Source organism: Mustela nivalis (assembly GCF_964662115.1).
Source record: "Mustela nivalis genome assembly, chromosome: 7".
Taxonomy (NCBI): domain Eukaryota; kingdom Metazoa; phylum Chordata; class Mammalia; order Carnivora; family Mustelidae; genus Mustela; species Mustela nivalis.
This window is the reverse complement of record NC_139026.1, coordinates 81,952,277-81,976,431: the sequence shown is the minus strand read 5'-3', so window position 1 is coordinate 81,976,431 and position 24,155 is coordinate 81,952,277. Positions and strand designations below refer to the sequence as shown.

General features: G+C 36.8%; 1 long non-coding RNA gene across 2 annotated transcripts; it reads left to right on the top strand.

Annotated features, from left to right (window-relative positions):
• The first annotated feature begins 237 nt into the window (after nucleotides 1–237).
• Nucleotides 238–22,726, top strand: LOC309869585. Of its 2 annotated transcripts, none has more exons than XR_014314276.1 (5): nucleotides 238–326; nucleotides 3,367–3,465; nucleotides 12,522–12,587; nucleotides 13,251–13,419; nucleotides 22,644–22,726. It is a non-coding gene; the product is annotated as an uncharacterized lncRNA (long non-coding RNA). The 2 variants fall into 2 exon arrangements; XR_014314277.1 differs by having other exon boundaries at nucleotides 12,522–12,611.
• The last annotated feature ends 1,429 nt before the right edge of the window (nucleotides 22,727–24,155 follow it).

Sequence of the window (24,155 nt, the reverse complement as noted above, 5' to 3'; positions counted from 1 at the left end):
TAATTTAGAATTTAATTCTGGCATCCACTCTGCTTGTCATTAAACTGTATCACGTTTGTTACAATGAGGTGACAGGTCTTATTGATGGAAAGATGCGGACAGAAGATGCGAAATGTTTTTAATGACAAAGGATGTGGAATGTGAATATCACGGACAAGGAATGAGGATTCCACTAGACAGAGGAGCTTCTTTTGTAGTTCTCATGAAAGGCTTTATTTCTTGATCTCCCTCACATAGGACTTTTCGGAAGACTGGCCTGCTCATGAGAAGCAAGTGGCTGATGTGAACAATTCTAGCACATTCCAGAAGGTTTACTGAGATCCTGGGTAAAACAATGATTTTAATTTTTACTTTTACTTTTAATTTTAATTTTTACTTTTAATTTTAATACTTTTAATTCAAAACCCAGAACATTCCTCAGTGGATTCAGGCTTCAGATTGTCTGCAGTCAGTGGCTACTCTCCATTCCAGTACCTAAAATTCCATCTGCGTCAACTCAACAGACCTCATCGTCTCTTTTCCTTCTTCTTTATTTTTTTGGGGGGTCATTTCCTTAATACTTTTAACATCACAGCCAGAGTATAAGGAAGAGAGTATAATTTATCACTTAAATGTATCAAAGTACAGTTGACTCTTCAACAACATGGGTTTGAACTGCATAGGTCCCCTTATTTATGGACTTTTTTTCAATACTACTGTATAGTACTATAAATGTACTTTTTCTTCCTTATGGTTTCTTAACATTTTTTTCTCTAGCTTGCTTTATTATAAGGATACAGTAGATGATAGATATATGTGTGAATCACCTCTGTTATCAGTAAGGCTTCTAGTCAATAGTAGGCTATTAGTAATTAAGATTTTGGGGAGTAGGGGCTCCTGGGTGGGTCTGTCATTAAGCATCTGCCTTTGGCTCAGGTCATGGTCCCAGGGTCCTGGGATTGAGCCCCACATCAGGCTCTCTGCTGAGTGGGATGCCTGTTTCTCCCTCTCCTGCTCCCCCTGCTTGTATTCCCTCTCTCACTGTCTCTATCTCTTTCTGTCAAATAAATAAATAAAATCTTAAAAAAAAAAAAAAAAGATTTTGGAGAGTCAAAATTATATCCAGATTTTTGGCCGTGTTGGAGGTTGGTGCCTCAACTCCCATGTTGTTCAAGGGTTAACTATATTTGATCGTTGTCATTAATGGAATGATTTATCTTCTCTGAACCTGATCCATTTTTAGTGGAAATTGATCACTGACCACTTGACTCCTATCAGTAGGTATGACTTTTTTTCTAACATACTTTATATTTTTTGTCTTTTTCAAGCATCTTCATGGACATGTAGCCGATGGCAGATTTCAGTTAGTCCCCATTTCCCAGAAGTTCGTAAATCATATTACTACTCCTAATTCAAGTAACTTTCTTGTTTACTCTGTTTTAATATGAGTTTATTAATATACTTCCCTCTCTTTTCATTAGATTTGGTATGCCATGCTAGAATAAACATATCAAACAGTGTGTTCAAATTAGTATTTTCCTGGGATGCCTGGTTGGCTAAGTCAGTTAGGCATTTGCCTTCGGCTCTGGTCGTGATCCCAGAGTCCTGGGACCGAGTCCCACATTGGGCTCTGTGTTCAGTAGGAAGTCTGTTTGTCCCTATGTCTGCTACTCCCCCTGCTTGTGCTCTCTCTCTTTGACAAATAAAGAAAGTAAAAACTTAAAAAAATAATATTTTTACCATTTTTGAATTCTCTATTTCCCTCTTCAGTAATCCTGGAGTTGGGTCTAAGTGTTTGTTGCCATTAAACACAAATTCTGTACAAAAAGTAAAAAGGAAATTATAACTCTTCAAGGGCACTCCAAACACTGCACAAGCATAGAATGCATAATAACTCAGCATCCTGTTCAATAGATAAGGGAAATCAAATGGACATTAGAGACAAATAGAGTTCTTTGGACTTTACCTCAAATTCTCTTCTAACTATTCATGTTCCTAAGCTTTAAAGTCATACTTAAATTTTTATCTCAAGCAGTTTTAGTAGTGTGCTCTGTTTTCTTGAAGACTTTTGGAAAGTTGTAGATGTAATTACTAAGAATACTGTAGTCATCAGTATGTCTCAGTCCAGTCAAAACCAATTAAGAAAGAATGCTAGAAAATACAATCTAATTGACATCAAGAAATGTCAGCAATGTTTACAGCTTTGCCAAGAGTTCAAAGTAGGGCAATTTCTTTAGGTCACAATTTTTTTATGTCATTGTGTTCCACCAGAGGCAGCTCATAAAAGACACTAGCATATTTAGATTATGTACAGCTGTGGATGATACCACCCACAGAGAATGAGGCTCTGACCAGGTGTGAGAAATTCCTTTTTGCCATTCCCAACGGGCTTTGCAAAGGGTGGGGTCCTGAACACCCACCATCCTTCCTGACCTGCCTGTTCTCCAGACTCTGGCTACATGCCTGCAGTGAAGGTCAGTTCTTCAGAAACACCCTTCCTTTTTTGATGCTTGTAATCAAACACATATTTCTCCCCTTTTCTGCAAAAATAAGATACTAACTCAGTGCCTATCACCACTAAGGCGTTCTTGTTCTCAGCTATGTGTCGCCTCCCTAAGCTAAAACCTGAGCACAGTTTTACTTTCCTGTGCCATGTTGTTGACAGGGCAGACCTTTAAAAATAATTCACTTCTGCCTTCTCACCCAGCCACATCTCACTAACTCCCAGATCATACTAAAACAGTTCATGTTTTTAATTCCAAACTAGTATTACATTTTTTTCCTTTGAATATCTATTTCAAGTGTCCTGATTTAATACTTAATTGAACCACTTGAAATGGTTGATATGCACAGTTCGAGATATAAAAATGGCCATTTCATGCTGTGCAATCTGATACTTACATTACCTCTTTCCGTATTCTGTATTACCATTCATTTACACTTAAGTATATAGTCCAAGATTTTTTGAGTACCTTCTTTTATCTTGGCATCTTTATTTCATGTATTGTTGGATACAACAATATGTCCTTCTTTATTAGGACATAAATGACACCAACCAAGATAGCATGGTGTTGTGTAGTGTATAAAGACACAGCGTCTAAAGGCTAATACCAGGATTCACACCCCAGCTTTGCCAAACCTAGGTGTATGATATTATAAAAGTTTTTGAACTATAACAGAATGAGGATAATAATAGAATGCACCACATTTGAGCTAATACTGGTAAAGTGCTTAAACCGTGTCTCACATGGAGTATGACTGCAGAACTATTTTCGATTCATATAGAACTGCAAGTTATCTTTCTTTTAACCTACAGGTAAAAAAACCGAAACATTTAAAAACACAATTATTGACAGGCTATTTGTCTTCTCTGACTTCTCTGATTAGATGTCTAGACCTATGGGATTTAGAACATCCCTTGATGATGGCCGTGGCAATGACTCCTTTCTTCTGAAGCTTTTGGGAAATGCCGAGTATGTCTAAGAGGTATGCTTCATTTGCTACTCCTACTCAAGGGAAAATGACTTTTCTGATGAGGTCTAGCCAAGAATTCAAGACATCATTAACGTAAAGGAAATGGAAAATGCAAATAAGAGCCCTGAGAAATTCAGTGTTGTTTATGGGCGGAAATAAGACAGATATAAAATTTTAATTAAATAAAGATTCCCTTTAGTCATTAAGTTGTGTAGAAAATTCCCTGTGACATGTCCCTTCTGGTCTTTGTTTGTTTTGTTTGGGTTTTGGTTTTTTTTGTTTTGTTTTGTTTTGTTTTACCACTGATGTCTCACTGCCTGGGGTATTAGGATAAAATCCCTAGCAAATATTTACACTATTTCAAGTTATTTGGGAGAAAATGGATAATGTCAAGAAGGAAAGAAATTTAGGTTTTTGTAACCTATCTCTGCCACAAGCCTATAGGGATTTGAGAATGAAAGAAGAATACAAGGACTGTTCAATTAAAAAGCTTTATCAGGGGTAGGCTACAGGCTTGGTGGGTGGTGCATTAAAAGTGAAGTAAGCTTGGAAAATAGAGATAAATAGCAGAGAAAAAAATACAACTGGGAAGAAGTGAAAGTTGAGAAAATAAATATGCATTGAGTGATGTCGTGAATCGACCAACTAAAAAAAGAGAGATTAAAATTAATTTGAAGTAGTACCTGGGAGAGCAGGCTGTACACTTAACAGGGACGAGGATCAAGGGTAGTGTGGGAAACCAGGTCCTGTGGAATTTCTTAAATCTCACTAGAGTCAAAACTGGCCAGTATCTCTCCTATTTGTTTTTATTGAAAGCAATGACCAGGAGTTTATTGCTTCCAACTTTACCATTTGATGTTGTAGGTCAATGGCTATAGTGAAAAGGAAAGACTATGGTATAATGGGAACAGAGAATTCTTGGAATCTAGATGTTCATGAATGACCAGCACTGAATAATTGAGAGTGTCTAGTCATGTTGGGCTCACCAGTAATTAAAGGAGTTGTTTCTATTGGGATAAAGACAGCATTTCAAATATGTCCAAGTTGAATTCATAAATTCAATAAAATCTTTGTAGTTCAGAATATCAGTTTTTAGGTAGGGAGTTTTATTTCTTGAAATGATGGACTATAATTCCACCAGAAAAGAAAAATTTATAGGAAGTAATTATAACATCTGGAAGTAACACATAAAATAATTACCTAGAGTTACTGGGCAGTAAGCAGAAGACAGACCTGGTGGAGAATCCTGCTTAAAGGAGGGAACACAGGACGCTCTCTTTAAGATAGCTCTTACCCAGGACTAAGTGCCATCCAGGGCATACAGGGAGAGGTGTGGGGATCCACATGGAAAGACCTAGACCTGGCCAGCTGAATTAGAATCATGCATCCATAAAGTTTTATCCACACAGGTGGATCCCCAAAAATGGGATCCCCAAATTCTGTCTGCTCAAATTTCTGCCCCTCTGAATCAAATATGCATGAAGTAGACTCAAAGCAGCACAGCTAAAGGCAGAAGGTCTAAACTGGACTGGAGGGGCCAGTCAAGAAATCCAGAAGAGTTTGAAGTTCAAGCCCAATGGAGAAAATTACTCGCTAAAACAGAAGAAGCAATGCTCATCAGAGAAAACAGAATCCAGAATCTCCACAATTTACAATTATTAGTATCCAGATAAATCCAAGATTACCCAAAATATGCAAGACCAAGAAAAAGAAACACATTTTCAAAAGGAAAAAAAATTTAGTCTGAGGGTAGTTGAACTAAATGTTAGAACTATCGGACAAGGTTTTAAAAAGTGATATAACTGTCCTCAATAAAGTAAACAACAACAACAACAAACAGACAAACAAAAAGAAACATGTTTTCAATGGATGAAAATCTCAATGGAGAAATGGAAATCCTGTTGAAGAAAAAAAAAAAAAAGGAGACCATAAAAAAACCCAAATGGAAACTCTAGACTGAAAAATAAACTTTATAAAATAAAGATGACCTAAATAAATGGAGGGATTGTTTCATGAATTGTAAGATCATTTTAATAAAATGGAAGATTCAATTTTGTTAACTTGGCAATCTTCCTTAAAGTAATCTATAGATTCAATGCATTCCTATTTAAAGTCCTAACAGTCATTTTTGAAGAAATTGATAAATCTATTACCAAAAAACTCATGTAGAAAGGAGAAGGACCCAGGATTCTCAAAGTAGGTGGGATTACACATATTTACTACTATGTTCTTTACCTTTTTTTTTTTTTTTCTTAAAGATTTTGTGTATTTAGGAGAGGAATGAGATAGCAAGAGAGAGAAAGCATGAGCAGAAGGGAGAAGGAAAAGCTGAGCAGGGAGCCCACTGTGGGGCTCTATCCCCAGACCCTGGGGTCATGACCTGTGCTGAAGGCAGATACCCAACTAACTGGTTGGTTCACCCTGGTTCCACTTTCTTCACCTTTCTAAATTTCAACTTCCCAAACCGTAAAATGATGCAACAACAATAACAAAAATAAAAAACCAAACCAAAAAAATCCCACAAAGACCTTTCTTATTGAATTATGAAGAAAATTATGCAGTATTTGATATATAACACTATATTTCTACATATAACACACTATGTGTACACAATATACACCATACATACTGTCTGGAATATATTAAAAGCTCAATAAGATGGACCTTTTATTGTTTTTTCCAAGGCTAATAATATATTACAAGTCAAAGGGAACTTTTAAGCCAAGTTAAGAAAAACTATTGGTTGAAAATCAACAACATGTAAATTTTCAGACATGTGTTAATGGAACATAGAGAACAGTTGATTCAACATTCTGTCTTCTGTCCACTACTTCCTTCTTATGTTTGGTTCTTTACTATCACTGCATCACTAATTTAAGAACAAAACTGTGAATCCATGGATTTTTCATTCAAGGCTCTCCCTTGTGGTTACTAAGTTTTACAACTGATTTAGGAAATCTAAGCAGTGTACTCCTTTTTTGTAAAAAAAAAAAATAATACGAGACTTACTCTTTCACATTGATTGAGGTAAGATAATTTTATTTTTCTGAGTATCAAATAGCATTTCAAAAATTAATTTTGTCAATGGATTTCACTCCAAATATTGACAGGATAGATATATGTGCATATATTTAGTTTTTCTTATTCCTGTTTGCTTAAAAAATATTTTTGTTCAAGAAAACACTTTTTGCTAGATTATTCTGATGAGTATTGGCAGTTATCTAGAATCCTGGTATCTTACAAGTAAGGAACGACGTGTACCTGGGTGGTTCAGTTGGTTAAGCCTCTGCCTTCAGCTCAGGTCATGAACTCAAGGTCATGGGATCAAGCTCCCAGTGGGGGTCCCTGTTCAGTGAGGAGTCTGATTCTCCTTCTCCTTCTATTCTTACCTCTAGCTCATATTCTCTCTCTCAGATAAAATAAAAGAAGAGAATAGAATAGAAAAAAATAACATGAAATAAAGTTAAATTAAATTAAATTTTAAAAAGACACCAAGTAAGGAGTAAGTATAGCATTCAGTGTCATATGTCAACTTGTTTGTTCATTCTTGGGGAAATTTCCTACAAAGTAATTGTTCGTCTACTAGCAAAATGGACAAACATGAAGTTTATTTTGGCAGTTTTGCAACAAGGCGCACTTTTGAAGTCATATGCAATATTTTGAAAAAAGATTTAAAATGAATGTATTCCTTCCAGAATGCATAAACATTATAAAGAACACATTTTAGGTTCTAAATTATTTATATACTTCTGGGTACAAACATAGAGATAAGTCAAAATCAACATCTATAAATCACAAACATACCATGTTGAAAGAAAAGTTGTAGAATTCAATGTAAAATATAAAACATATATTTGTATAAAACAAACAAGTCAGTGCTATACAATGTTTACAGATGCATTCAGTTCCAATAAACGTACAGAGCCATGCAAGGGAATAATACACACCAAATGTGGATTAGTGTTGACCTTCATATATGTCATGGGTGGGGGGTTGAGATGGGTTCTAGGCAGGTGGCATGATGAGCTTACCCATATCTATTCTGTGTTTTAAAAAGGAAAGAGATCAGAAGAAAATATGGCAAAATAATGAAATTTAATAGGACTGGTGGTGATTACACACAGATATTTATTATATCATAATTTTCTGCATGCTGGGGATAGTTCATTTAAAATGAGGTGGACACAGCTCTTGGTCGCTCTTTTCTACCACACTCACATGTCATTGGCCAGGAGCTGGATAGGCAAGCCACTGATGGGTCATGGCAGGAAAACAGCCACTTGACAAAAACTCTATGATAGAGTCAAATGCACCAATGGGTGGGCTTCAGAGATGCTGCTCAGGCCCAGTGGGGAGAAATCAGAGCCTAATCTAGTGTATTCTGCCAGATGACTCAGGAATCTTAGAGTAAATGGTGTCTGAGTGTATGTGTATGTGCGCACGTGTGTGTGTGTGTTGACATGGGCTCATGGGGAGAGGGACTGAAGAAGAGGGTCTATTTATGACACATGTCCGTGGAAGCGAGATGGAGTGATGATGCTCCAATGATAAGAAGGAGCCTCCGCCTGGAAACTCAGAAGTGGGGACACCAGCAGACGGAATGTGACATATTGTTCTTATTTTCCCTGTGAGAGAACTGGTTCTTTGATCTGCAAGACCAACATTGTCCAAGTGTATGGATGAAAAGAATAACTTGAGATATGGCCTTGTCTTTCTTTGTGGAGCTCATGGTACAAAGGAAGTAGAGTAAGGACAGACGAGCAAATAAGCCATTGTCATCAGGTGTTGTCAGTGTTATGCTGGCGGGCATGGCACCAAGCAGGTGCCAGAAAAATCCTTTGCATCACCATAGATGGCATGATTTTTCTTTTGACTTGAAATAGTGTTTGACCTTGTAAATTTGCAAATTTTCTTTCTCTGCTAGCAGCTTTCAGTCCTTATTGACACAATACTCTGAGTAACAAGAGAATAAAATTATCAAATCAGAAAATGAACATACACTCTAAAGAAGATCTTACAAAATATAATTTAAAAGCTTCCTCTTGGAAATATTTAAGTCTTTAGGGTAACCTTTTCCCCCTCCAAATTATGATGCTACCATTTATCTCTGGCAGTAAAAAGCACATCTTATTTTATAGTATAAACTTCTTTCTAACACTGCTTCAAGTATTAGTTTCAAGTTTATGGGGCGTGGGGGAGGACTTTTCATTGCTCCATAATTTTGTTCCTTTTTCATTGCTTTTCCATTGCATTTTTCTGTACATATAATAGCACAAAATATGTACTTCTAAAAATTATGTTATACAAGTGATATAGATATGTCTCAAAGGGATTTTACTATTTTTGAAGGCCTATAACAGTTCAGCAAGTATCCACTTTTAGATGCTGTGTGGAATGCCTTAATTGTCCAGGCAAAGATTGCTACAGCAAGTTCTACTTTTTTTTCCCAGTTTTTTTTTTTAATATAATTTTTTATTTTTTATAAACATATATTTTTATCCCCAGGGGTACAGGTCTGTGAATCACAAGTTCTACTTTTTTTAGTCCTCTGTTTTCATCATAAGACTTAAACTAATAGTGGCCAAGTTATCAGAGTGAGGTTAAAAGGACAAACTAAGTTGTCTTCTTTGGTTCTTGAACATTGTAAGTCACCCATGATTCTCAATATGATTTATTGGGTTGACAAGAAAACAAAACAAAACACTTCTTCAAAGTCCAAACTTATGTAAATAAAGTATAGCATTTCAGTCTTGTGGATATCTCTGTGTCTTGGATTCTTTTAAACAAACCCTTTAAAGGAATTGTTTTAGGATTTTCATCAAAACAAGAGTACCTTCTAAACAAAGTGTATAGTTACTTTGAAGGCCTGCTCTGAAGTTTTAATGGGATTTTTCTGCAGGGAAAACCTGGGTAGAGGCAAAGGAGGGTTTGAGATGTGAAAATCTTGGCAGATATAGTGTGAAAATGAGTATTGTTTAGACCATCCATTAAAAAAACTCATTTGAATAAATTTTGCTTGACAAATTATTTTATCCAGCTAGCATATCATGTGAATGATTTTTCTTAATTAGATTAGGCCAAAGAGAATTTAGATAAATAAAGCAATTAGCAAAATTCTCCCTTATCTTTTTTTTTTTTCCCCCTGAGGCACACCTCAAATTTCTGGGTCATGATAGCTATAAGACAAATTCTAAGACTCTCTAAAAATCTCTGTGACCTTCAGTCTCAGATTTGTCATTTGTATGCTGTGCCTTTTGTATCATGCAGAGAAAAACATCATTCTGAGAATGATTTTGCATTGAAATATACCATAGATGTGGCAGTTTTGTTTCAAAATAAACTTTTTTTTTTTTCATAGGAAAGAAACATGTTGCTAGTCTGTCTCAGGAAAAGAAGCTTACTGGCAAAAACAGCAACAGCCTTCTTTCACAAAGCATTCCTTTCTAGAGTTAGTAGTTTAAACATAATGGCAATGCTGATACTGACCGACAAGCCAGAAAAATCTAGCTCTACTCTTTCATTTCATAGAAGACAGTCCTATCTGACTTTAATATCTGACAATATTTTTATGAATAAAAAAGGTGGTTTTCTTTTGTACAATGAAGTTTATTTTACAAGACCTTAGCTTGATAGGCCCATATTGGTTTTGTTTATCCTGGCTCTAGGGAAAGGGTCTGTGCTCTGTTTCTGATAAATTTCCCCTTGTTTTCAGTTATGACAGATATTCCTTTGAATATGGTGTATGAAAATATTCTAGCATCAAACCAAGGATATCTAACCTTATTTATGTCTGTATTCTGTCCTTAAACACAAACAGCTGTGCACACATACATCTGTCTCACGTCTGACCAAGTACTGCTGTCCAGGACTTCATATACACAAATAAATGTTCCCCCTTTTATGGGAAATCATGGCTGGCGCAGCAGGAGATTCAAAACCCACATGCATTTTTCAAATCTTACTTTCACAAACAAAAAGAGGAAAAATACAGACAAACCAGGTTTGGACTTGCTGACTTTTAGAGTAGTTACCAAATGGCTGAAGAATCCCTATTTTGATCAAGAGAGAGACAGAGACAGAGAGAGAATGTTTAAAAAAAATTATTCTTCAAATCTTTTAGAGCCTAACTTATGCTTTTGAAAAAGAAAAGTAATTCTAAAGTCTTCATTTGGGCAGCTTCCTGTATGATTATGAGAAAGTAACTTACTGATTATTAGTAAGACCAGATGAGAAAATTTTTGATACATTTATTGGTATCATTATTAAACATACTGAGAAGTCACAGGTCAAGCAGAGATTCAAGAAATTCTTCATTCTAATGCTAGGATTAGGAGATTTTTTTTTTTTTTTTTTTTGCTTGTGTATATTCACCAATTTTCTATAATGAGCATGAACTACTTTTATAATCAGTAAAAAAAAAAAGTTGTTAAAAATAATTTCCTGTACTTTGCCTTGAGGTTGATAGATCGAACTAGTTATGTTGAAGGCTGTGGACAGATTTTTAAAAATATACACTGCTGTCTTAGTATATTTTTAGAAAAATATTTTATTCTTTGTTTCACTTTTTCTGGAAAAAAAAAAAGAACTCACAATACCCTGGAGAATTAATTCCAAAATAAAATGAGCAAATGAAAGCAAGTGGCAGAATGTTTTAGAGGCAAGTGGGAAGTCACAAAAAACTCCTGCAAAACATTACCTAGTTTGTGATCTTTGGCATACTTCTAGTTATGTTATAGTAGATGGCTCTATTTTGTTTAGGATATTCATTTATAAATTAATTTTTCTATACCTGTAAAAATCAAGTGACACATCTAAGAAAATTTGAGATCTTTCTCAAGGATTTTATAAGTTATTTCTATTCTGATCACCAGTTGAAGATGAGATAGAGCATATGTGTTTAATTTACCAAGCCCCTCAACCTCATTAAAGTACAGTAAAGATGCACTTAAGAAAATAAGACTATAACAGCACAGGGATATCAGTGGCCCAACTGAAAGAAAGGTGTGAGATTCAGAACTTTCTGAAGCACAAACAAGTGGGAACTCATTCTTTGTCATAGAACCTCCACTGTTTCTGTTGGGACAATGATGGGAGGAAAGAGAAGCTATAAGTTGATTAAGGGACTGTATGCTTGAAAACAATATATTATTTATTTTTATTTTTTAAAATTTAAATTCAATTAGCCAACTAAAACACCATCAGTTTCAGATGTAGTGTTCAATAAATTATCGGTTGCGTATAACAGCCGTTGCTCATCACATCACGTGCCCTCCTTAATGCTCATCACCCAGTTAACCTATGCCCCTACTCACCCTCCTTCCAGCAACCCTCAGTTTGTTTACTGTAGTTAAATGTCTCTCATGGTTCTTCTCCCTCTTTGATGATTTCCCATTCTGTTTTCCCTTTATTCCCCTACAGTCCTCGGCTCTGTTTCTTATATTCCACATATAAGTGAAATCATATGATAATTGTCTTTCCTGATTCACTTATTTTGCTCAGCATAATATCCTCTAGTTCCATCCACATCAATATAAATGGTTAGTGTTCCCCCTTTCTGATGGCTGAGTAATATTCCACTATATATCTCTGCTACAACTTCTTTATCTATTCATCTGTTGATGCACATCTCAGCTCTTTCTACAATTTGGATACCGTGGACATTACTGCTATGAACATTGGGGTGCAGGTGCTTTTGGATTACTGTATTTGTATCATTGAGATAAATACTTAGTAGTGCAATTGCTGGGTCATAGGTTAGCTCTATTTTTAAGTTCTTGAGGAACCTCAAGATACCATTTTCCAGAGTGGCTGTACCAGCTTGCATTCCCACCAACAGTGTAAGAGGGTTCCCCTTTCTCCACATCCTTATTAACATTTGTTGGAAAACAAGATATTACTAAATACAAACTATCTACAAACTCCAACCCCAACTCTAATGCTTGCAAAGACCTTAACAGCAGCCTAAAAAATACCTCTAAAAGAGATGAAAACCTATACAGGGGAGGGCAAGTTAAGGGGGTTAGTGGTGGTTGTTGACTCCTCTCCTGATTACACCTGCCAGCTTTCAGCCCATGCAAAGGAAAAGGAAGCTTGTCAGTTGAACACTTGAGGACATCTGACTCCAAAGGAAACAGGTAATTCGGAGGAGAGAAGAAAAGGTAATGTATATCTGTGCATGTGTTTGTGTGATACTGTTAATACAGAGATTCTGAAAGAGGCAGGATGGTTCTTCCTGTAGGATTTTAAACCATGACTGTGCAGGCTTGGGGAGGCCAGCTCCCCAGTTTCCAGGTACGAAGCAAGAACCATCCCCTGAGTACCCCCCTTATGTAATTAATAAATTACCTTCATAAAAATAATATGATCAGAAATACTTTTCAAAATATAGAATCAGCAATGTCTATATAAAATAAGTTACAAACACAGACCTTAAATTCTCTCCTTCCCCCCATCCAGACTGCCTGGATTTACATCTTGTTTTAACCATGCAGTAGCTTGGTTACCTTAGGTAAACTACTTCAATTCTCTGTGTCTTAGTTCCCTCCTCTTTAAACATTTATAATAAGAGAATATACCCCATGGTATATTGTAAGGGTTAGATGAGCTAATATACTTAGAGTATATATGGAACAGACTCTGGCCCTAGTACTCACTGTATTACTATAAAGGTTATTATGATGATATAAAGGAAGAAATTGTTGCAAATACTGGGGGAAACTTCGAAGAGCATGAGAGGAAAAATAAGAGAAAATCTTCACCTGCATGAAAATTTAAGTATCTCTGTTTGAAAAATACAGGTGGGATGAAATAAAAATGAAGCAATAAGAACAAATTTGGAACTCTTCTTTCTGTGGAACAGCAAAAACAAAAAGAAGTAAATTAAGAAGATATCTGTAGAACCCCAATAATCTGCCCAAATTAGAAGAGTTGAGAACTGGACATGCAGAAGGCCACAGGCAGATGAAGGTGAGATCACTTGGCTTCTTATTATGGCTCTATTCTAATATTAACTTATTCTTTTACTCATGTATCCATTCATTCAACAAATATATATTGAGTCTTTACTCTGTGTTGGGTACTATATGGAATGTACTATCTGATGAGGAAGTTAGACATTAGACATAAACGCTTAATTACAAATTATAGGTGTTGTGAAGGAAAAGAATAGGGCACAATGATAATGAAAATAGTATCAATTAATGTATATTAATAAACTAAATGATAGGACAGGATAGACTCAAGAACAAGGTTTACACATCTTTAGAAACTTGGCAAGCGTCAGATATGGGGATGGAGAAAGGAAAGATTATCCAATATATTTTATTGAATAGTTTCTCATTCAGGGCACCTGGGTGGCACAGTTGGTTAATCATCTGACTCTTGATATCAGCTCAGCTCTTGATCTCAGGGTCGTGAGTTTGGGCCCCTTACTGGGCTCCACACTGGGTGTGGAGCCTACTTAAAAAGAATAGTTTGGTTATCAGATTGGGAAAAAATGAAATCATATTACTATCTTTTACCATACACAAATATAAATTGTAGTACAGTATAATAGTGAAACTGAAAAAAGGCAAAGCTTCAGTATTGGAAATAGAAGAAAAATAGAATATATTTATGACCTTTATATAAGGAAGAATTTCTTGGGTCACAAAGATCATACACTATTAAAAAAATCAACAAGGATGACTAAATAAATATATTTATTTTCAGTATAATCGATGAAGGTTTTATATCTAGAAAATATAAGGAACTATAAATATTAATAAAATGAAGAAATAAGGCAATAGAAAAATGGTCAAAGGGCATAAACAGACAATTTGGGGGAAAAAAAAAAAGGTGCAGAACAAAAGGAGACCCTCAAGAGGCTTTGGCCTCTCTGATTATCTTGGAGTCAAAATCAACTCACACCTCTGATGGATATTCTGACCAATGTAAGTGTGAAAAGATGTTCAGCCTCATTAGTGTCCATGCTCTACAGCCACGGGCCACCAGGAACATACACACCTAAGTTTGAACAATTTGTGTTTCTTACTTGTTTCATGAAAGATGATGCTCACATTGGGGAACAGGGAAGTGCTCAAGTAAGAGGGGCTAGAAAGTACTTATGAATTTAGCCTTGTTTTAGGTGGTTTGGGAGAGGACTTAAGAAGTGTGCCTCCACTCTGAGTTGTATAGGAGTGGGACAAATGAATGATCATGTATTTTATTAAATCTTATTTAGAGGGAGAGAGGTCTAGGATGAGTCTAAAGATGTAATTGGTAAAGAAGCAGCTTTCAGTCATATTAGCTGGAGAGGGATGTTTGGTCATTTCTGTGGACCAGTGTTCATGTTTTTGTCTATATTCAGACATGATTACTTAGTAAACACTGCTAGTTTGTGTTCTGATCCATCACCATCATGGAATGGCCATGTTTGATGTTGGCGTTCTGAGAAATTGTGTTCAACTTGAAAGCATCAAAGTCAAATTAGTATAATAGGAATAATTTGGAAACTACCTAAATGTCCATCAGCAGGGAGAAATTGGTCTGAAACAATATGGAACATTGAAAACATACCGACTGAAATTATATATATGACATGGAATTTTAAGTATACAAAGATTACATATGCAGAATAGAAATTTTTAAAACATACAAAAGATACAACATATTGTTAATGAATATATCATTTGTGATGAAAGCATAAAATATTTATGGGCATAATTAGCTACAAATTTAAGACAGTGGCTACATCTGGGAAGGAAAGAAAGTAAACTGAGGAAAGGGTACACTCTAAGCTTTAACAATCTAAAATATTTTATTTAAAAAAAGATTTTGAAAGATTAAGGCAAAAATGTCAATATTTGATAAATGTCAGTTGTGGGTACATGGGTGGTTATTTATTACTTATATTTGATGATTGATTTTTTTCATAATTATAGAAAATCAAATCATAGTTTCAGGAATTTATGCAACATAATCTTTTAAAATTTTTTTTCTTCATCCTCTGCTCACCTGGAGAAAGGCTACTCACATCCGCTATAGTAAAAGTTGGAATTACCCATTAAATCATATCCTTGCAAGAGAGATCTGTCAACCTCATGCCAGGGTTAAAAGTAGACTTTAGGTGGATTTCCTATGGAATGAGTCTGCTCCTATGCTTGAAGTTCTTGAAGAAAAAGAGGAGGAGAAAGTGGAAGAGGATCCTGAAGTCTAAAAACAGTTTGGTAAGCTTATTGTTAGAGGCCCTCGCTGAGTCATGCAAGCCTTTTAGAATGACACCGACACATCCTGTTTATCTCATTAGTAGTTAGAAATGCCCCCCAGGTAGTAATTTTAATGTGGTTTAGGACCCTTGTATGAGTGATCTGAACAATCAGATTAAGGAGATTAAGGCAGGAAAGTGGAATGTTAACAATCCACTGGTCTTCTCCCATCCCTGGTTTGGTCCATCCTTTATAACCCACCAACATGTATTTTCAGATAGTAAAAAGAAAACATGAAAATCCATCCCAGTGAAAGGAAATATTATTTTTTGGTATGATTATAATAGCCTCACTTTCTGGATTGAAGTGCAGTTTTCAAAACAACGTCTTTTTATTATGTGAACATTTCTTTTTCTTTTTCTTTCTTTTTTTTTTTTTTTAATATTTTATTTATTTGACCGAGAGAAATCACAACGAGGCAGAGAGACAGGAGGAAGCTGGCTCCCTGCGGAGCAGAGAGCCCGATGCGGGGCTAGATGCGGGGCTCGATCCCAGGACCCTGGGATCATGACCTGAGCCGAAGGCAGAGGCTTTAATCCACGGAGCCACCCAGGCGCCCCTATGTGAACATTTCTTAAAAAGATTTAAAAACTACTTTAACAACAATGTTATGTTTAGGAAAAAGGGTATAAGTTTACAAGTTGATCACAGCCCTAATGTTTCTTTTCCAAATTAAAGATGCTCAGCTCTTTTACTTGACTTTGAGCTTACTTGCAGACCAAATCTATTTCACACTGTTGAGTATAGCTTCTTTATCAAAGAACACTGACAATCATTGTGAGTTTATTTGCAAGCTTAATTCTGGGACTTGACAGGTTTCAAACCATTATTTATAAAATATTCCAAGCAGCTTTGCTAGATATAATTCTACTGAGTCCATATTTTTAAAAATCAACTTCTTTTGGTTCTGAGAACATTTGGAAAGGTAATGGTATGAAGCTTAAAATTCTGCAGAAACACATGGCACAGCTGTCACAATTAATCAAAAATTCACAAAAAGTGGTTGATTCCAAAAGATATTTTTAATGAAACAGAAGAGAGGCATTAAAAAGTGTTAACGAAAAAATGTTCATGATACTTGCTAAAGATGGTAGGAAATATTTTTGTCAAGGAAGTTTTGTATTAAGGAAGAGAGATTGGGTTTAACCCTGAATATGACAAGGATAAGTAGAGATTTATAACCAAAGTATGGGGTAGGAGACAGTGGATGGGAATACCAAAGCTAAGGGGGGTCCTGGGTCACCTGGCAGGACAGGATTCTTGCTGAAGGTAACCCAAAGTGATTAGATATCATTAAACTGCCCCAGTAGGATTCTTGTTAAAACTGGCCTAAGTCAGCCAAAGACAGAGCACAGAGTTCAGACCTAATCAAAAAGGGACTCTGAGGAATATGACTCAAGTTTGGTCGAGGAGAGAGAGAGAGACTTTATTAAATCTTAGTATAAATGTGTGGCTAGCCCTTGGGAAGAAACTGTGTTAGGGTGCCCAGCATTAGGAATAAAATGATACGAAATATAGTTTAAGACTTTAGTTTTAAACTGCAAGAAGACTCTTTAGTATCTGGCCATGCATGATTCTAGGCTTTAACTCTGTAGGCAACAGCTCCAATAACTGAAAAGAAATAAAAACATTACCAGTCATGGACAAAAATGCCCCGTAGTCCATAGCCACCTGTCTCCTAGGGAAACTTTTCAGTCAGGATGATGACAGTCCAGTGCAAAGCTCCAATGGTAACATGCTGGTGTGAGGGGAAGTAGCATGTGACGCTACACTACAGCATCTACCGTGGTAAACGAACAACAAACAACAGCTATTGTTTCCTTCACTCTGTGGTCTTAGTCAACATAAGTTATAATAAAAGATCCAAGGTCACATAGTCATGGATCAGATGCTTCTATCAGTTCTGCTGCCTTATGATAACCAGGGAGCAATGGCTCCCATGATGCTCAGTGTGGAGCTACCCCACTAGCTTAGCTGAACTCTGGACATTGTGGAGAAGAACCCGCCAAACCCACCCACGCTGATGGAGATTAAGAGTGTCTACCAGAGAGGGATCTTTATTTTTTATTTGTTTTTACTACTTTTAAGAGTTATTTATTTATTTGAGAGATAGAAAGCATGCATATGAGAGAGAAAGAGAGAGCGTGTATGAGTGGGGGGAGGGGCTGGGGGAGAGAATCTTCTAGCTCCTTCACGTATTAGCTGTGCGACTTTGGATAAGCTATCTTACTGTGCCTCAGTTTCCTCATTATAGAATGAGGTAATAGGATCATCATAATATAATTATAATGTTATAGGAATCAAATGAAATAAATTTTTAGTGCTCAGCACAGAGCTTAGCATAATAAGACATTAAAATAGTAACCATTATTATTATTATTGTTGTTTGTTCTTATATTTTCACAGCCTACTACCTTACTTTGTATATGATTTATGCTTAACAGATATTTGTTGAATTAATTCCAAAATCAAAATCATAATTGTCTTAGTTTTAGCTAAGTCTGGACAGCGACCTTTGAGTGAGATATCCGGGCTCCTTTTTGTAACTCTAATCATCGCCACTCGTAAAAATCATAGCTGGGACATAAAGAAAGCCGACAGCGGTGGCTATTTAATCACCCACAGTAAGCCACTGACTGGTTGAGAATGAGGTAGGGCAGTGGCATCTGCATAAATCTCTAGTCTACAAGTCAGCTAAGCTTAAACAGCCAAAGGATAGCTGGCACAGAATTGTCAATTTTTCAGAAGATTTGAGAAGAGCCTACGGATGAGTTCAGTCATTTTGAGAAACTATTATAAAATCTTCATTTGGAATGTTCCTAAACTTAAATATTCTTGGTCACAGCCCAGGGAAAAAATGTGTCTGTAAGACACTCTAGCATATTGTGTATTGGTTGATGGAACTGTCAGTACTCTGAGTCTATGTCTCCAGATTGTCTTATCCCAGCTGCAGAACAAAGGGAAGAAGACCCTAAGCATATTCTGAGAGAAAAGTCACATTACACAGGTGAGGCAAAGTCATTTTTCTGATATGAGAGAAAGATCCAAGAGCTAAATAGAACAAATGTATTGGTGTGAACTATGAATAAGAGCCAAGACCAAGAAAAACCAAAAAGTAGCACATCATCGCAGAATGGGAATGTGGGAAGGACCTACAGGTGGCCCAACAAGCTTCCAGCAAGGCAGTGACTTACTGAGATTCAGCTCCTTTCAAAAGGTGAAGGATATACCTTGAATGCCTAAGCAGCATCTTTGGCTTTTCGATTTAAGTATCTCTTAATCTGCACACTAGAAGGATTCAGTGATGACTAAAAATGGCTGCTATTCACTGAGAAGATGGACAGTGGGATGGTTGATGTTGTGATCTTAGGAGTCAGACAGTATGGGTTTCAGTCCTGGCTCTGTAGGTTGTTGGCTGTGTGAGGACAGCTACTTACATCCCCTGTGCCTCTGTTTGCTCAGCTGCGTATGTGGGGATAACGTTAACACTCCTCCACTATAGAGCTGTCATGAGGATTAAATGAATTATCTTCATTATCTCAAGATGTCTTTTTTTGACGTATAGTGATAGTATTATCATCCAAGAAAATCAAAAAGTTTCCCAATACTCTAGGAAGATAGCACTGCAATTTTTGAAAAGTCAATGTTTACCTAGAAGTTTTTAAAAACAGGACTGAAAGCTGATGTTCTGAGTGATCTACATTTGTTTCTCAGTGCAATTCCAGTGGCCTCTGACCCAGTTCATTGGACACTTATAGATGTATTTGTTTCTCTAGAAATGTAGTCAAATGTCCAAACAAGATATCTTATACTACACATAATTAGTCTTGGTGTACTAGAATAACTGTGTCAGATTATTTTGGACCCTGTGTTTTGGGCAACTTTTGATGTTCTAGGACTTTCAGGTTTATAATTGTTCGAAATTTAACATTAACCTGGGTTTATATTGGGTATATCGGGTATGGAAGAGTGTTGAGCATAAATCATCCTTTTTAGAACTTCAGGCCTTTCACAAGTCTTCAATGTGAGCTCTGTTGATAAAAGATGACATTTATGGGGAATTGATGTTGTTTTAACAGAAGGTTTCAGTTCTTGCCTTATTTCCTTTTTCCCTGCTCCCAGTTCCTGTTGGATCTACTAATGGGCTCTTTAGCAGGTTTTGGCCTGTTCCAGTTCTTGAGCCAAGTCTGACTGGGGCAGGAAGTAATGTCAGCCAAGTCTTCTGAGGGGGCTTCAAACTGAGTCATGCTGGAGGCCAGCCTGGTTTACTGGGCCAAAGTGGGAGTCTATGTAGCTACATTGCCTCTGGGCCTTTCCCTCCTCCCTTCCACTCTCTCTCTCATGTTAGATCAGACTTCTACCTCTTATTCCGCTCCTCAGAACACTTTGTGAATGCAACAGAAACTTAGAAGTTTTATAGTTCCTGTCACTGTACTCATTTAATGAACGTATTGCTGTAATATGCTGTATTAGATGACAAACTGTCTCACGGTGTGTGTGTGTGTGTGTGTGTGTATGTGTTGGAGCAAGGGCGTTGGAGGAAAAACAGGAAACATGAATGGCTAGAAAAAGAGTGAGTCTTTGGTTTGATTTTGAGTATGTTCATCAGGGCCTATGCCCTATGCTCATGAGAGGGATGATATAATAGCCCAGTCACATGACAAAATTTGCTTTCATGTGAATTTACTATTCTCTCTGGGATAACTGACAAGTCAGTATGATGTAAGATTTCCCAAATCTCTCTAAGCATTCACTGTCAGTGCCACGTTCAAAACATTTGTTATTCACACAACTTTATTCACTTATCTATTGAGCATGTCCTCTGTGCTAGGCATTAGGGAAATACAAGTGAGTGAGGGTAAGAGCATCCATGTTGTGGAGACCAGAGTGATGGGGAAAGTGCTCTTGAAGAACAGGATAGGAGTCCCTCAGCCTCACTTTTCCCACGGCCTGGAGCACCAGGGGATGCGTGAATGTTGTCTGTTCATTCAGTGGATACTCAATGGATAGAGTCATGAAGTACAATCTCTGAAACCCCTGACCTCACAGCACTTATATTCTAGTGACGGGAACAACAACAAAAATAATAAATAATGTAGGTGTTTCAGGTGGTGATCAAGGCTCTGGGGAAAAAATGCAGCAGGGAAGAAGGAATGGGAGTTTATGGACAAATTTATGAACAAGGCTGGTCTGGCCGGGAAAGTGTTAGCTGAAGGGAATTTGAGAAGGAATGAGCCTCGTGCCTATCTGAGGAAAGAACAGTCCAGGCAGAAGGAAACCGGAAGCTGGCCTTTTGGAAGAGCTGTGGCGGGGCCAGACTGGCTGGAGCAGAGCGTGTATAAGAGATAGGAGAGGAGGGCGGAGGAGTAATGGAGAGACCTGAGTGTGGTGCCCTTTGGATCATTTGCAGTCAGTTTGGCTTTTACTTGGTGTGAACTGGAAAGACAGTAAGACCAAAAAGATCTTACCCTTATAAAATCAGTTTGTCCCCAAGCTGAGAAGAAACCAAAGGGGAATAAAGCTTGCAGGAATGCAGTCTTTTGATGCCTATTGTGTGCAAGGATTGGGATGGGAACCCTGCCCTCAGGAACTAAACTTCTTGTCTTGGGAGAGAAACTTGAACTGATTCTGTAAATAGAATGAATGTCTAATGATAGGCATTGATTGCTGACTCCTCTGGCAGTCACCTGTGATTTTGGTTTAGGGATCCAACTCTCGTCCCCTCTCTGACTACGTGTTTTGATGAATCCCATTTACCAGTAAAGGGAGAGATTGTAACCTAGGCCTAATCAATCAAGAAAGGCCATCCTTCTAGCACAAATTCAGGGATAAGCATGTGACTCAAACCCATTAGTGAAGGCCCAATCCAAATGGATCTGGGGATTTTATACACTGGTGTCACTCTTCTGGGATGAAGATGAAGGGTCTGGATATACTATAGCATCTTGTGTCTACATAGGGGCTCACAATGAAACCACAGTAGCTTGCAGTTTGCATGTTTTGTTTGCTTAAGTTTGGGGAGAATATAGGTGGTAATTTTATAAGTCAAATTTTTATTATTTTTCTATAGTCTTCAACAAAGTAACAAACTTTAAAAACAATAGTTTATCATGCTCAGGTGGTGCTTATCACCAAACTGTATTGCATTGAGCAGGAGTAAAACTAAGAAAAGGTAAGAAAGACTTCAAGAAGTCATCCCTTGTTGGAGTAAAATCATGAATCACTCCACCACTGAACCATAGTTCAAAGGGCCAAAAATCAAGTAGAGGAATTCAAAAGAATCAAAAGGAACATCCAATGTACACAGATATGGAAAATTACTTTTTCAATTATAAAGTATTCTGCTTGACTAACTCAGAACTCAAAAGGAGGGGTTTGTGCCTTTTCTATAATGTGGAATTTTTGAAGGTGCTTTTAAAGAAGTCGTTTGGATGAGTGACCTTCAAAAACAACTCCTAGGCTAGGACTGTACTTTGACTGCTTCTGAAACAAAATAAAGCTAAAATAACAGGATTTATTTAACTAGTTTCCTCATTCAAATTCACATCAGGACTGCAGAGGTACAAGTTCACTTTTCCCTGCTGCACTTCAGCTTTGCAAGAGCTCTTTTAAAAATTGTAGAGTAAAATTTAAACATGGCGCACTGTATACATATATATAGGATATGTTGCGTAATAGAGACTTAATACTAATCACAATTACCATTTATTAAGTCCCTCCTAAATGTCAGAAATTTGTATGTTTCCTAACCCTTATAACAAACCCTTAAAATTTTTATTGTATTTCCTATTTTTACATAAGAATTGAAATTGAAGCATAAAGAAGTATGGGACTTGCCCAACGTCAAACAGCTAACAGATGGGAGGTTTGGGGGAGGGTTGGAGAGTTTTTTGCCAGGCACTGCATCCAGCACTTTACATGTGTTACTTCTTTTAATTTTTATAGGAGTCCTTTGAAGATGAGGAGACCTAAGAAGAGAGTTAATAAAGCAAGAGGCAAGACTTATCCTAGGATGGTCAGACTTCAGAGCCCATGATCATACTGGTGTGTAGGTTGTCTTTCTAAATGACTTCTGAATTTTCCACTTAAAAGCATGTCTGAAGCTCAAAATAGGTTGGACTTGATTTCTCATTTGTTAACTCTCAAACTAGTCCAAGATGGTTATTTTTCACCTAAGAGTTTACAATTGGACCTAGAGAAATGAGCATTGCCATATCTCTCCTGAAGAACTTTTGCTTCTAACATTGATGTGTGCCAAAATTCTGGGTTATTAGTTTGTTGAGGCTTGACAGCCTTCAAATCCTTTCCTTTTCCACAGAGCACTTTTTGGATCGTCTGTCATTCAGACACGTGTGGAGTACCCAGTCCTGCAGCATTGGGTTGAGATGGCCTTTGGATGACTCTTATCTTCAGAAATGACTAGTTATGTGACTTTGGTCAATTAGACAATGTCTTAGGTCTGAAAGGAATTCTTAGCACCATTAAGGATAGTAATCAACTCTCATTTGTCAGGTTTGTGGTCGCCCAAACACAGTAAATGTGGAAAAATTTAGTGTCAAATTCAATGCATGGAATGATTTCACTGATAATAAAGGGGAGAAAAACAAATCTAACCAAGGAAGCTTTATCTCTTAAAAATCACTGGAGGGACACCTGGGTGGCTCAGTGGGTTAAAGTCCCAGGGTGCTGGGATCGAGTCATAGTGCCTTTGGGTTGGGTCATAGTCCCAGGGTGCTGGGATCGAGCCCTGCATCGGGCTCTCTGCTCAGCAGGGAGCCTGCTTCCTCCTCTCTCTCTGCCTGCTTCTCTGCCTACTTGTGATCTCCATCTGTCAAATAAATAAATAAAATCTTTAAAAAAAATCATTGGAGAGATTTAGAAGTTTGTTTTGGTCTTACACTTTTTTATGTAAGTTCTCAAAAATACCAACAGAGATTAAAGAACCATGGTAAACAATGGGTTTTTATGTTTAGGAAGAACTCAGTTTATTAATATTTGTATCTAACATTTCTTAGAAGGTTAACTTGGACAATGATGTATAAACAAATTCTAAACTGCCAGTCAGTTATAGGACAATCTTAAGTGAAGTAATCAAAAACATTTTTTTTTTTTAACAAAGGAGATTTTCCTTTTGTAAAATGCACAGAAGACTTTAAAATTATTTACAATAATTTGATTCATTCCTGGGACAATCCAGACCAAAAGATGAAAGGCAATTCAATTATTTTCTGATTTGTGCTTTATTTTCCTCATTTCCTGAAAATTTAGAACCCACAGTTGGAATCTTGTGTCTTATTGTAGCTTCTTAAGTGAGTATCTCTTAGTTGTATTTGTTGTTGTTTGTAATTTTCTCTCTCTTCATCAAAGTCTGTTATCCTTATGGGGCCAATAAATAAATTCATGAGTTCGAGTCAAAAATCATAGCAGCCTACCATTAAGATCCATATTATGTAGGGA